Source organism: Acipenser ruthenus, chromosome 4 (assembly GCF_902713425.1).
Source record: "Acipenser ruthenus chromosome 4, fAciRut3.2 maternal haplotype, whole genome shotgun sequence".
Taxonomy (NCBI): Eukaryota; Metazoa; Chordata; class Actinopteri; order Acipenseriformes; family Acipenseridae; genus Acipenser; species Acipenser ruthenus.
Genome location: NC_081192.1, coordinates 71760182 through 71775128, shown reverse-complemented (window position 1 = coordinate 71775128; position 14947 = coordinate 71760182). Strand labels below are relative to the sequence as shown.

The 14947-nt window shown below is 38.1% G+C and overlaps 1 long non-coding RNA gene across 2 annotated transcripts; it reads left to right on the top strand.

Annotated features, from left to right (window-relative positions):
* Nucleotides 1–2491: 2491 nt before the first annotated feature.
* LOC117400056 (uncharacterized) lies at nt 2492–14665 on the top strand. Of its 2 annotated transcripts, none has more exons than XR_009328523.1 (5): nt 2492–2589; nt 3992–4093; nt 6777–10148; nt 11278–11500; nt 12591–14665. It is a non-coding gene; the product is annotated as an uncharacterized LOC117400056 (long non-coding RNA). The 2 variants fall into 2 exon arrangements; XR_009328522.1 differs by lacking the exon at nt 2492–2589 and adding an exon at nt 2868–3623.
* Nucleotides 14666–14947: the final 282 nt, after the last annotated feature.

Here is a 14947-nt window from a genome sequence, read left to right as displayed (position 1 = left end):
CATAGTAATACTATAGTATATTTGAGTACTTTATATTAATACTGGGTAATTCTGTGTCAAATCAATCAAAAATGTGTTAAAATGTCACCATACGTCTCAGATTTTGATGAAACTTAGTACAAAGTTAGTTAAATCGATTTTATGGAAAAATTAAAATTTGAGCGGCCAGCTCCTAATAGTTCCTGAGATATGGCAAGTTATACCTAGAGGGGTTTCCACCACTTTCTCAGGTAGCCGAGGTTACAAAAAAAACACACACACACACACAGTGCTTTTAAAAGCCAATCACTTTTTAAATAAGTATGATAGAGCTACCACAATTAACACACAGATAGATTTTTAGTCAAAGAATTGTAAAACATACCTTTCATGGTTAAATGGAGGATCACTGTGTCATCAAGGGATTTTTATTAGTAGTCCGCTAGGTCCACAGGTGAAGATGTGGCATAGGTAGTATCAAGTTGAGATTTACACACAAGGGAGTCATAACATTGATCTAACTCCGGATAGAATTTAATTTTGGGATCTTTAAAAATTCCTAAGATATGCATGATATAAAAAATATATAGCAGAATTTAAATAACATAATATACTAATTAACATTACTCTAATATCAACAGCATGATCAGAATTCACACCAGGAAATATCTCTAATAATAATAATAATAATAATAATAATAATAATAATAATAATAATAATAATAATAATAATACATTTGCAAAATAATTACAAAGGTGTACTTATAGGGTTACTTATAGTGTCAAGAAAACGCTACGATTCAATGTAAAAAATTAGCATTCAGCATAGGGTTGACTTCTTATCTTTTGCTTTTTTATTTAAAAAATATGTACCTGGCTCTACACTTTATCCTTCGTTAACACCAGCTGTCTGTATTTAATATAAAACTAATTGTTACATGTAGCGTAAAATGTAACTTTACAAAACACGTACTTTCTCATCCAAAAAAATAGGTAGCAGTTTTTGACGAAAGTCCTCTACCTTACCCTTTGACCCCTAAGCAGAATGACCATATATGCCATGGACATGAATATGACCCCTTTGTGTTTTAGCGCTTGTTGTTTGGCAACCTTAAATCAGAAATTAAAACCCATATCCACAGAAAGGCCTTACGTAGCTGATTCCAATTATATAATGTATTTTGTTGTGTAATGTATTTAAAGCCACCCCCCCCCCCCCAAAAAAAAAATCATAACAAAATTTATAATAATAAATATTTTTTAAACTGCCAATTTCGACCTCTTTCTAAGTTAGATATAGAACAAATATTAGAACGTTACAGTTGCAAAATTTTATGAGAATTTCAAATAAAAAATCTGATTTTAAATATCTTTGAGGACCTACAAGATAAACTATCGGATACAACTCAAGTGTTTTATTCAAGCACATCATTTCAAACATCTGCACAGCAGAAACGCCATATTTACACATAAAAGGGTTTATTTTCTAACTTACCACATATAAAGCACTAACAACCTCAGCCAAGTACAAGGTTGTCCTGGAAGAAAACTTGCTTCCTTCTGCTCTGACAATGTTCCCCAACTCTGAGGATTGGTTTTTCCAGCAGGACAATGCTCCATGCCACACAGCCAGGTCAATCAAGGTGTGGATGGAGGACCACCAGATCAAGACCCTGTCATGGCCAGCCCAATCTCCAGACCTGAACCCCATTGAAAACCTCTGGAATGTGATCAAGAGGAAGATGGATGGTCACAAGCCATCAAACAAAGCCGAGCTGCTTGAATTTTTGCGCCAGGAGTGGCATAAAGTCACCCAACATCAATGTGAAAGACTGGTGGAGAGCATGCCAAGACGCATGAAAGCTGTGCTTGAAAATCAGGGTTATTCCACCAAATATTGATTTCTGAACTCTTCCTAAAGTTAAAACATTAGTATTGTGTTGTTTAAAAATGAATATGAACTTATTTTCTTTGCATTATTCGAGGTCTGACAACACTGCATCTTTTTTGTTATTTTGACCAGTTGTCATTTTCTGCAAATAAATGATCTAAATGACAATATTTTTATTTGGAATTTGGGAGAAATGTTGTCAGTAGTTTATAGAATAAAACAAAAATGCTCATGTTACCCAAACACATACCTATAAATAGTAAAACCAGAGAAACTGATCATTTTGCAGTGGTCTCTTAATTTTTTCCAGAGCTGTATATATATATATATATATATATATATATATAATCTTCGAACACATGAAGATGTAGCATGATTATTGTAACAAGGAATTTAAAGAATAGTATTCCATCAACACAGTAGGATAAAATCGGGTTAGAAAACACAACTTCATTTTTTTATTAAATGCTATGGAAAACATAATTTCAGTCAAAATATAGGCAACTGATTTTTTTCTGTAAGTACCCCCATCTACCTAGATGGCACTAGCAGGTTTAAACAAAACATAACCTCAATTCTATATGCCTCTCTTGATTTTTCAGAACTCCTTCGTTAGTTGTATCTGCGTCTGTTCTCTCGCAGCCAGTCAGCAGTTCTTCCCGCTGCTACACTCTCAAACAGCAGTTAACAGAAGGAATTTTCTCTACCCACAGTACTGAGTAGGTGACGTTTACGTTTCTAATTACAACTGTATACATACAGATGTAATTCGCTTTTTAAACTGAAGAGAGAAAAACTACGCTTTTTGCAAATACGCCGTCAGTACTTTACACGAGTACTAGTACTGCAGAGAACTGTGATTTGAACACAGTAGGTTTATAGATTTAAATTACAGTCCATATGACTAAAGTTTGGTAAAAACAGGCGTTCGAATTACCGTGTGAGGCCGGGGACAAGCTAATCGCGAGGTTTTTGAAACAATGTGCGTGAGTATTGTATACACAGAGTGTTAGTATTTTATTGAAATGCTTAACACAAACATCAGGCAAGTGGCGCTGGAACAGTGTTTATAGTGGGGGTGCTGAAAGCCATTAAACAAAAGTGTAACCCCTGATGGAAGCCATGCATTCGGTTGCTATATGTTAAACATGTTAATAAAACGAAGCCAGCATCAACACTGTTTATCTATTTAGTAAAAACAAATTATTTAACCACAGTCCTTGCTACAATGTTTAAAACACGCTTACCATAAAATGTTTAGAGCAATTTAGAAATGTTTACTTGTAAAAACAGGTTAAACGGTTGCATTTTATTTACAGTAGTCATTGTACATAAGATAATGACAGTCAGAAGGCTCCAGAGGTGGACTTGTGATGCTTTTTTTTTTTTTCATGAGGCAATACAATGGACATCTAACGCGTCCAGAATGCAGCTGTGTACGTGTGTTTTTTACTGCAGCACCCCAGGCATTTGTGACGAACTGATTTTAGAAGGTGGTGCCGCTAAAGAATTTACAAAAATGCGATATTCTTTTTTTGGGACATTTTCAAAAAGCGTTCTACTGTTCAAACTCGAGTCTAAGCGGCCAACTACTCGAGTCTTGCGAGACTGCAACAGCGTGATTTATAAAATATTCCGCCTCTGTTGTGACAGTCTGCGCTGATTGGTCTATTTCTGTTCACGTCAATATAGAAAGGCGCAGTGTAATGACCAGTATTACTGCACCACCAGCACTGTGCCCAGCACCAATAAGGTAACTGCTTGAGCAACTCAAATCGAGTGTAATACTACTGCACTGTTACTGCTGAAGTACTAAATTACAGTACTGGACTGTGCGTTTGTACCTACTGGCTCTACTACACGTTTTTTTTGTGGGCTGGGTTATTATAAAATAAAAAAAAAAAACTGAAAAACAAGGGCTGTGCAGGCTTGGTTAACCTGGTGTCAAGCCCCATTTACTAGAATGAGATCACTGTATAAAATACGTATCAAACCGCAGTTACATACTGCATTAGAACAACATTACTATTTGATTGTGACAATCCACTGAACTGAATCTCATTGTTTGGATTTAACCCTTACCCTTAATTAAGATCCTGTTTGCTGTGTTTGTGTTTGCAGGTAAAGGTTCTGATGGCTGCCAGTCCTGGCATGTGGATAACTGCTATCTCAAACCTCATCCTGTGTGTGTCTGCTCTTTACTCTGCTCATCAGACTGCCAAGGTAACAGCGTAACTCTTCCACAGTCTCATTAGTCAACCAGCCAACCAGTACAAATATACTTTAAAAAGGTTTCATTTTTTTATGGTCCTTGTTTAAAATGTGCTTCATATGCAGTTATTGTGTTTGCCTGTCTTTCTATACATGGTCCCTGCTACGACCTTGAATTTATTAGGTTCTGCTGTATAACACACATATATAGTTATATGGATCTGAGACACAATACAAATATATTGACAAAATGGCAGCATAAATGATTACATTTGTGTTGAGATTTGGTGAGACACACTTGTGAATCACAGGAATTATATCACAGCCCTGAAAGCACATTGCAGTTTTTAGGGGTCTCGGTAAGTAGATTGTTATCTGTGAAAGTAGTAAAACGAGGAGCTTAATACAGATACTCACAGAACTTTTCACAAACAGCCCACTTCAGGGCTAAAAATGGGAATTTCCCTAAGCGCTTGTGATAGTTTTTCTCAGCAGCAGTTAGTGTCCTTGAGCCATACGCAATTTACTTTTAAGTTTTCCTTCTTGCTTTTCCTTCTTTCCCTCAGAAACTAAGCTGCCCACATATCAGATCTCAGGTTTGAAGAATTCACATTTGGTGGGCCTCAGCTTTATTCCCATTCTCTCTTAATTATTGCAGCACTCTCCTTGCATCATGTAGATGTTCTATAAAGGTTTCTGGAAAAACATAGTGTAGGTATGGTGAGCTGCTTTCACCATGGAGCCCTTCCAGGACCTGATTTGTACTCTGAAACGCAGTGGCTCAGACTCATACGAACCCCACAACGTGATGAATGCTCTTAAACACTTATATTCATCTACAGCAAAACCCTCATGATATGCTTTCCTTTGGTCTAGAATAGAACTGAATGAGTAGCCACCTAACATATGCGTGGTAAAGGATGCCTATCAGGGGTTGTCTTCCGTTAAGTTCACAGTAATCAACATATAGTCTGAGACCCCTATCTTTTTTTTGCAAACTAGAGAGGTGAATAATGTGATTTGGATTTTACATTCCACCCCTTACCTAACAAGTCTTGCACATATTTTTACTTCCTTGTATAAAGATTTCAGGATAGAAGTGTATGATTTTTGTACTGGTGTATTGTACAGCTATGACCAAAAGTTTTGCATCACCTAGAATTTTAGGATTGAGACATAATTAAAAAAAAAAAAAGTAAAATATTTTATTTAACATCATGTAATCAAATAAACTACAGAATAATATCGCAAGTGTCTACCGAAAGCCATAATAGTAGTACAGTTTTCATGTTAGATTTCAAAATGTCAAATTTTTAATTTTTTTCTCAGTTGTTAAGTATATGAAAACTACAAAGCAGTATGTATATCTGCTTCCTGAGACAGCCTATGGCTCTATGTCCAATTTCACCACAGTGAAAACAATGATGGCAAACATGTTTTTTTTGTTCAGTACATTTGACACATTTTCTTAACATCTTTGCTTGATAACCTCTGAGAAGGACCTTCGTTTGTCCCTGTTGCATGTCTCTCAACTGACCTAGTAAGACAGAAACCTGGGTACTGAAATCAAGTATTGCTTTGCAATTAGCCAGAACTTCATTGTGCTATACAAGCTCTTTGGCTGCTTTTTTCTCCCCAGTATCACAGACCTGGCATCCAACGCTGTGCCGAGTGATAGGCTTGGTATGTGATCCAGCACTTAACCTCTTTTGTCTCTGCTTCATCACTTGCAGCTTTCTTTATTTTTTTCCGAAAGAAAGTTAACTGTCACTGTGAGGTTAGAAAGACATGATTTCACATCCCCCCTGAATGTCCCTATATTTCTCATGTAGACTTTCATATATGGTATGAAGATACACACCATGCACCAAGGGAACTCTCCATCAAATTGTCTGGCACTCATTAGATTCTGGAATAGCTCAGTGCTGCTTTTCTCACCTAGGTGTGATTGTAAGACACTTCTTAACTCTGTGATGGTCAAGTCATCCTTATTAGTATCCTTAACCTTTTTAAAATTGCTGGGTTTGATACTCTAGGACAGTTCTAATATTTTCTTATTCACTACATTTTTCTTTCAACCCTTAATCTATTTGCATACTGAGACTATTAAAGCCAATGTCAGAAGTCTTCTATCTGTCCACAATATTTTCTCTTAGGGAAATGTCTCTCAATTGTCATATTTTCCTTTGAACAGGACTGACATGTGTCTACAGTGCCACAATTTAACTTCACTGTAGCCCCTTGCTATTTGCTTACAGGCTTTGTTACTTTACACAATTCCATTTTTCTACCCAACTCTGCATGATCTAACATTTCTTGGAAATACAGACTTCAATCTGGACTGTCAGAACCAAGTTATGCATTTGAGGCATTACTGTCATACTGTCACCACACATAACTGGTCACTTATTACAGCTAAATCTTTTTGCCCCATTCTTCTTGCCCTCCTCTTACACATTTCTTTTTCTAGTATAGATAGCTATTTCTATGACTGTCACACAGTGGTTCAGTGAGCCTTTGAAATAAACTGACACTCACAGCTTTACAGGTTTAGTCCTATCTAACAATGATCTCTCTCTCTCTCTCTCTCTCTCTCTCTCTCTCTCTCTCTCTCTCTCTCTCTCGCACCCCCTACAGGTTCAATATTGCCATCAGGCCTATCTAATTAACCAGTTCTCTGTCTTGCACCCTACAGGTTCACAGAGCTCCAGCGGCTGGGCTGTTCCTCCTAGCCTGCTCTGGAGCAGCAGGATCATTGCTCTCCGTGCTCCCTCCTTCTCTGCGTTGGGCTGTGTTTGAAACTCAGCAGGATCTGTGTTGGATAGGCTGTTTGTTAGGACCAGTGCTGGTCTCTTTTGAATTTCTATGGCTCAGTGAGGATTCGTTCACAGGAAACACTCTTCTGGGCGGGGCTGTGCTTGCTACAGTTCTCACTGATTGGCTTTCAGATGAGGGGCGTGTCCTGGTCACCCGCTGTGTGCAATTGTCCTCCCTGGGCTGTGCTCTAACTGTCTGCTTCTTCACAGCCAATCACATTGGATTGTTAGGGAACCTGGCCATGAACTTAGCTGCCCTCGTCATTCCTGAGGTCAGGGGTCAGAGGTTACAACCAGCAGTCCTAGCTGAGGTCACAGAGGTCATCCTGAACTGTCTGATGTCACTGGGGAGCTTGGTGACTCAGCGAGCGCTCAGAAGATACACTCAGGAGCTCTAAGACTGGTGCTGAAGTGAACCCTGACAAAACTGGAGCTAGAGCAATACTATGATCATGACCAGATACACGTCTCTGAAAGACTACTCTGTGTGTAATAAGATAACATGATTATTAAATTATAGGTTTGCTTTTGCTAAGATACACACAAAATAGCATCCTAAGAACTGATACAAATAATATTTATATTCTGTAGTGTTCTAAAAACTATTAAAAGTCTGTAAAAATGTAATAGAACTAACTTAAAAATATAATAATTGATTGAAAACCATTACACAGTAGTTAAGCTGTATCATAAAAGTCAATTATTAAGAAAGAGGTAATTATTAAGAAAGAGGTAATTATTTCCATCTATTGATGAAGAAGAACGTTTTGGCAGCGCAGCAGATGATGTTCAAGACAAAGGAGTTGGATTCACGTTTGAGAAAAGCACTCATAGCAAACTGCAACAAAGGAAATGGCTACAGAACAGTATCAAAGAAATATGGAATATCAAAATTCATAATCAGAGCAATAATCAAGAAGTATCACAACAAATTCAACTGAAACGCTTGAAAGAAGCGGACATCCAAAGAAAATTACGGGTACAGCAGATAGGAGAATTGAGCAGCTAAAACAAATCCAAGGTTAACAGCCAAGGGCTTAAACAATGATTTAGAAGCATTAGGCACAACAGCACATGAAATAACTGTACAAAGGCACCTGAACAGTTGTATGCACTTAGACCTCGCTGCAAACCACATTTAAATAAAATTCATAAAACAAACTTTGAACAGGAGAACCTGAAGCATTTTTCAAAGTGAGACTAAAATATAACTTCTCCCAAATGGACCATGGTATATTTAGAGAAAAAATGGAAAAGCCTTCAGTTAAGAAATGTGGTTTGATGACCATGATATGGGGATGTTTTAGCAGTAAAGTAACCGGAGACATTCATGGTATTGAAAATCAAATGAATGCAGCCATGTATCAAAACATGTACAAAGTACAAGGATCCCATCTGCTCGTAGGCAGATTGAACTGCTTTGGTGATAACTTGTAATGTAATTTTTTATTCTGCGATACTTTGTACTGTGATCTTTTGTAACAATTGTAAGTCGCTATGGATAAGGGCGTCTGTTAAGAAAGAAATAAATAATAATAATAATAATAATAATAATAATAATAATAATAATAATAATAAGCATATATTATTATCGGTTTGCTTTTGAAGCTTTCTGCTGTTGGATAAAAGCAAATCACATTAATATCTACCTAAACGTAAGTCTATAAAAAAGGATATTTGCCATTTTACTGTTTGACATAGCTGGTTTAATAAATTGATATTAAAAAATAAGTCCTGAACTGTATCCAAATAATTGATAATTCAAAGTATTAATCGCTAGAATATTTGATTACAAACACTCATTTGACACAGTCTTACATTTGCCTTGCAGGGGCAGATTCAGGGTGTTTAAATGTTCAGTAATTGCCAGAAAGGCAGGTTTTAGTATCCACTCAGTCAGAAAACCGTGCATCACTTTTGCCTTGTCCATGTAGAAGTATCTGAATTACTGGAAACGAACAAAAAAACAGCTCCAGTACAAGTCCATGAGAGAACCAACGAGCCTCACTGTGCAAAATGATGTAATTATAATCAGCATCGCAGTCATTGAGAAACTCACAGAAAAGAGGCCGTGATTTAAGGCTCATGTGTGCAGGTAGTTTACTGTTTTAACAACAAGATCCATAACCTGAGAAAGTTCCCTTTCTTTTATCTCAAATCCATAATCAGCTGTTCAAATACATCAGAACCAAGAGCTTTGCATCACTTGTAGTCTGATAATTGGAGGAGACTGATCTCTTTCAATATTTTGTCTTTGTTTGAAAAGTTAGTGTAAAGAATTTTACCAGATTCAATGAAACACTCCTTTTTACAATTTCCATGCCACTTAAGGGCTTCTTATGTTTAAAATCCATATGAAAAGATGCTTCAGTTACTACTGCCCAGTTGTTTCACTTAACAACCTCTCCTGGGAATTTAGGGAAGCTTTCAGGTTTTTTATTTGATCTTTTTGAACTATAGATCCCATCGGAGAAACGACTCAATAATCGCTATGCATTGTTGTAAAATGCCTTTCCAGGTTGCTCAGTTTCATGACTGACACGGCTTATTGACAAATCAGAAAGATCGGTTTATTTGCTGAATCCGTAAAGGTCCTCCCACAGAGGGTTACATTTTCTGTTGCCTTTTTTACATACAGTTTCATCTGTTCGTATTCTTGTGCACTCCATTTTGTTTGGAAATAGCCTTCTTATTTCAAATTAGATTGTCCTAACTATCACCATTGTACTATAGCGAGGCGTCAACATGTCTTTGTGAAACAACAACCAATTAGAAAAGTAGGCTTGTGCTGGTACTGATTTGATTGACTGATTAACCTAAAAATGTAAAAGTAGGCGGGTTAACGTGACAGCAGAACAGAGAATTTAACAACCCCCATGTTTACTGCAAATTCAGCCATTGAAAACATGAGGAGCTACTGCAGAGCCAAGTTGTGTCTAGGAATTCCCAATTTGAAGTGTCCCTTCCTGTGACCTATGGAGTACTACATATTACATATTGTTACACATAAAAAGCAAAAATGTGGGTTGACTTTTACAGTAAGTAGAGTCTTCAGCATTCTGTTGGAAAAGGCCCTGAGAGCCACAAAGCCTTTCCCTCCAGTTATTTTTTCCCTGTGCAGATTCTGGCTCTGGGCCGAACGAACCGGATCACTCATGGCACCAAGATGAACCAGCACAGCTCTCGCTTACATGCCCTGCTCACCATCACCGTGACTGGCATTGACCTCACCAGCGGGGCCAGGACTACCGGTGAGGAATGGGGGAGCATGGATATCGGACTTAGGGGGACCACAAACAACTACTTCTGGTTTAGCCAGGTCATAAGTGTTTATTATAAACCTGCACTGCTTACTGTTGCATGTAAAACAGGAACTTAGGGGGTTCCCGAGTGGCACATCCAGTAAAGGCACACCGCATGGAATGCAGGATGCGCCCTATAGCCTGGAGAACGCCGGTTAGAGTCCAGGCTATTCCACTGCTGACCGTGGATGGAGTTCCCAGGGAGCGGCGCACAATTGGCCGAGCGCCGTCCGGATTGGAAGGGTCGGCCAGGGTGTCCTCGGCTCACCACACACCAGTGAACCCTGTAGACTGGCCGAGCGCCTGCGGGCCTCTTATAACTTGCCCAGAGCTGCATGGTCCTCCAACACTGTAGCTCTGAGGTAGCTGCATGGCAGGCCTGCAGAGTGAAAAGAAGCAGACGGCTGACGGCACACGTTTCGGAGGACACGTGTCTGTCTTCGTCTCTCCCGAGTCAGCGCGGGTGTGGCAGCGGTGAGCTGGGTTGAAATAAAAAAATAATAATAACTGGGCTTTCTAAACTGGGGAGAAAATGAGAAAGAATAATGGCCATGTGGCAGAGCAGGGCTCTGCCCTTAGAAATACCATCCAGAGATGGAGTTCCCTGCCCAGGTTGATTGCGTCAGGTGGGAGCAATCAATCAATAAATTATTCAATTAGTCACCCAGCCACCTGGCATAAAAGGAGGCCTCAGCTGCCCATTGGGGAGAGAGTTCTAGAAGGAGAGCAAGTAAGCAAGCAAGCAAGCGAGCGAGCGTGCGTGCGTGGTTTTCTGTGTGTGCTGGTTTTTGGAAACCAGTGAAGGCAATGCCCAGCCTGGAAGCTGTATTTTTGTAAGTTTTGTTTTATGCTTATTGTCTATTATTTCTGTTTGACCCTTGTGCCGGTTTATTTTGTATTTTTGTGTATTAAAAAGCTTTATTTTTGAACTTTTCACACTGTCTCTGAGTCTCAACCTCTGTCATCCTGTCACAGGCCAATTCCAAATTAAAAAAAAAAAAAAAAAAAACCAGGAACTTGCTCTTAAGCATTCCAGTCCAAACTGGAATTTTAGTAGCTTTATGTTCTGGTTCTGCAGGGAAGCTGAACTTGGTGGACCTGGCTGGTTCAGAACATGTGTGGAAGTCCGGGGCAGAGGGAGAGAGGCTGAAGGAAGTTCAAAACATTAACCGCTAGCTGTTGGGGATGTTATCCAGGCACTGAGAGCCAAGCAGACACATGTCCCCTTCCGAAACTCCAGACTCACCTACCTGCTCCAGGACTCGCTTGGCAAGGGCAATAAGACAGTGATGGTGGTGCAGGTACTGTATGTCTTCTCAGGGGAACTGTAGAGGAGAAATATATGGTGGTGCTGGAGAACTTGGAGATATTGACACACTGGGGCTGTGAAACAAGATTGGGATGGTGGTAGGTTTAAACTGGAGAATTGGGGAAATATAGCAAGATTTGGTTTAGTACACAGATACACAGAAAGGGCATCAGGACAGGGCTGGTTAGGAAAAGTGGAGAGGAATTAGAACTGTGATGGTATAGTCAAGGACAAAGAAAGGATACATATTGTGGTGGTGCAGGGTTAGGGCAGCCTGTATAGACTGGATAATCAAGCAGTGGTGGAATCTAGGGAACACAGTGTCTGCTTATGAAGATAGAGGCTATCTGTGCCAGTGCAACAAATGTAAAGCAGAGATAGCACTTTATAATTACTGTGTACGGTCTCGTGTTTCATTTTAACAATTCTAATTATGCCGCCTCCACCACTACATCTATTAATATCTCCTAAGCCATTTCAGCTTACAATTTTGTATTTTCACTTTTAAAGAAATTATTGGGTACATTTTTTTTATATGTTTGTTTTAAATTAAATAAAAATAGACATTTTGAGTGTGGACTTTTCACTGTTTTGTTATATAATGATGGTCCATGCACCGAACAAGAGACTTTTGAAAAAGTATATTAGCTGCGTGAGGGCATTACTGGAATAAAATGTAATGGACCCATCACTTTGACCTGTGACCTAAAATGGTTGCCATATGTGAGTATTTGGTTTCTGGATAATAAAAGCCTAACAACTTCAGATATTGGCTTAATACTCAGTTTACAACTGTGGTTCTCTCTTTCACAATCAATCGTGGGTATTGTACAAGAAAAACTAACCTTTTTTTATCATAGTTCAGAAAGCACACTTGCAGGGTTATACAGTATAAATCTGTATGCTAAATTTGTTAGTGACCATAATGTTTCTGCTGTATAGAAACAATACATTGAGTCATATTTGGTACGCAGCTGTATTCTATGATTCTTTTAGTAAAATTATTGTATCAATGTTTTTCAGTAGAAAAATAATCCTGTCACTGCTTCATTGTTTTAAATTCTGTTTTATTTGTCTTTCAGATCTCCTCACTGGAGTTGAATGTGGGTGAGACAATGTGCTCCCTGAAGTTTGCACAGAGAGTATGTAAAGTGGAGCTCGGCCCAGCGTCACGAAAAAGAGTCTCCCAGCAGCTCAGACTTTTTGTCTTAGAAGCTACTCTGTCAATGCACTCTCGCATCTAACAGCTGCAGCAGTAGTGAAACATTTTGGGCAAAAATAAATAAACACATAACCCTCTGTGACAATGGTGCTAATGCTTGGTCTATAAACTCCATTCAGAGAGGAGGTTTGGCAACACAGCCTCAGTAGTAAACCACGGGTGCAAGGTTGGTTTTGCTGTAGGAGACTTGGGTGCTGTTGTTTGCCTGTTTCTAAGCTGCTCTACTGAAGCTGTTTCTTATGCTTGGCAGTGTCTTTCTACAGTGCCACACAACCTCTTCCTCTACAGCCACGCATTGACATTCCTCTTTGTGCTAAATAACACATCAAACTGTTTACAGAGTTAGGAGAAATTATTCTAAAGATGATTAAATCATATAAACCCTGCGTCTACTCTGAAGTTAAGTCTTTACACACTGTAATTACTAATCCATTTTCCATACTGTTATTGCTTAGAAAACTGCTTAAGACAGTTATTCTGGAGGCAAATTACGAAGAAGTGTCATTTTAAACTTAGGTACACATGAAATCCTGTGCATGCATACTGTATACAGATCCCTGACATAGTTATTTAAAACTGCAAAACAAGACAAATATGGTCATCGGTCAGCCATTTTTGATGAGATCCCCTTCCAAACATGCTGAAAAGAAAACCTCAGAAACAGTCAGGAGCTAAAAATAACCCCTTCAAATTCACCTTGGGTGATAAAGTGTCTGAAATAATGTTACCCACAAAGCTCTTGGACAAAATAATTTTTGTGCAAAAATACTAGCTCTTCACTTGGAAAACCTCTGAAATTTTAAATTTGTGGAACATGTGAATAGTGCTTAATATGACGTTTTTTTTGGCTAAAATATATCAAATAATAATATTAGTAACAATCAAATGCTATTTCTTAGCCTCTATTGCATGTTGATATAACTGAGCTGAATGCTAGCAGAGTGATGTATGTGCTGAGGTTTGTAGTTATATTCCTTATTACATTCTATAAATTACTGTTGTTCATTGGTTTGGTGTGAGGTCTGACAGCAGGGTAGTATGAATCGATGTGGGAAATGGGGTATAAATATACACATACAAATTCCAGTGTTGCCTAAAAGATGGAGATTAAATTATGCCATTTGTGCCATTTATTACACATTAAGTAATTTCCCATGTACAGTGTGTTTATCATATATCTCCAATACTGTGTAATGTAAGATCTACTATATCTCTATAATGTCTTCCTGTTGTCCTTTCAAGTGAACTTGACTCCTAAAGTTTTCTGGCAGCTTCCTGCACTGTAGTTAGCGGGCGTGCACACACAATATCAGAGAAGTGCTATATAATATGGAGAAGTAAACTGCAATGTAAGACAAATGTGTGACTGTTCTATGTTTACCAGACAGCGGGATGAGAGATAAATACCTGGACCTGCACTATGAATTCTCAAAGGGAGTCCAGCAAGTGTATAGTGTATAGAACATTGCTATCCTTAAAACAACATATGAAGTGGAAACTGAGGATTAAATTGCAATCTCCGGGTTCAGAGACCTATGTGCTCTCTGCTGTCTGCTGTACTTTAAGAGCCACTACAATACTGAACTCAAAAACTACAGGAGGCAGTTCATTACGTGAACTTGAACAAAGCTCCTCCATGCAACCCCCTTGCTGGAGTTTCTTTTAAATGAGTGAAAATGTATATTTTTATTTAAGGCACACTGGAAAACTATGGAAAATGCATCATTGTTTTTACTCCTAATAATAACACTGTGTTTATGTTTATATTGTTTAAATATCCATCACGTGGCATCTACCAAATTATTATTAAAATGAAACTCTAAAGAATGGAAGCTTCTATATTAGTCCTGTTCAGAATAAACTAATGTAATGTCCTTACGTATTACTTAATAAAAAAGTAGAGCATTATATTACTCGTTATGTTACTCATTCTATTTATTTTTCTTGTCTTGCGAAACAGTTGTTGTGACTAGTGTTTACTATGTAACTGTATGTCTGGTAATTCATGTATTAAATGTGTCAAACAGGTTTTAATAATTGACTGGATATAGCAAATAGTAAATTGTAATCATTACAATACATATGACTTTGCGCAAGTAATGAGGGAAAATTAAAAAAAAAAGAAACTTAAGTTACATAAAGGTTATTTTATACGAGAATAGGGAGCGTTAGTTGGATAACAATAGACATAGTGTATATAAAAAACTGTGTTAGATA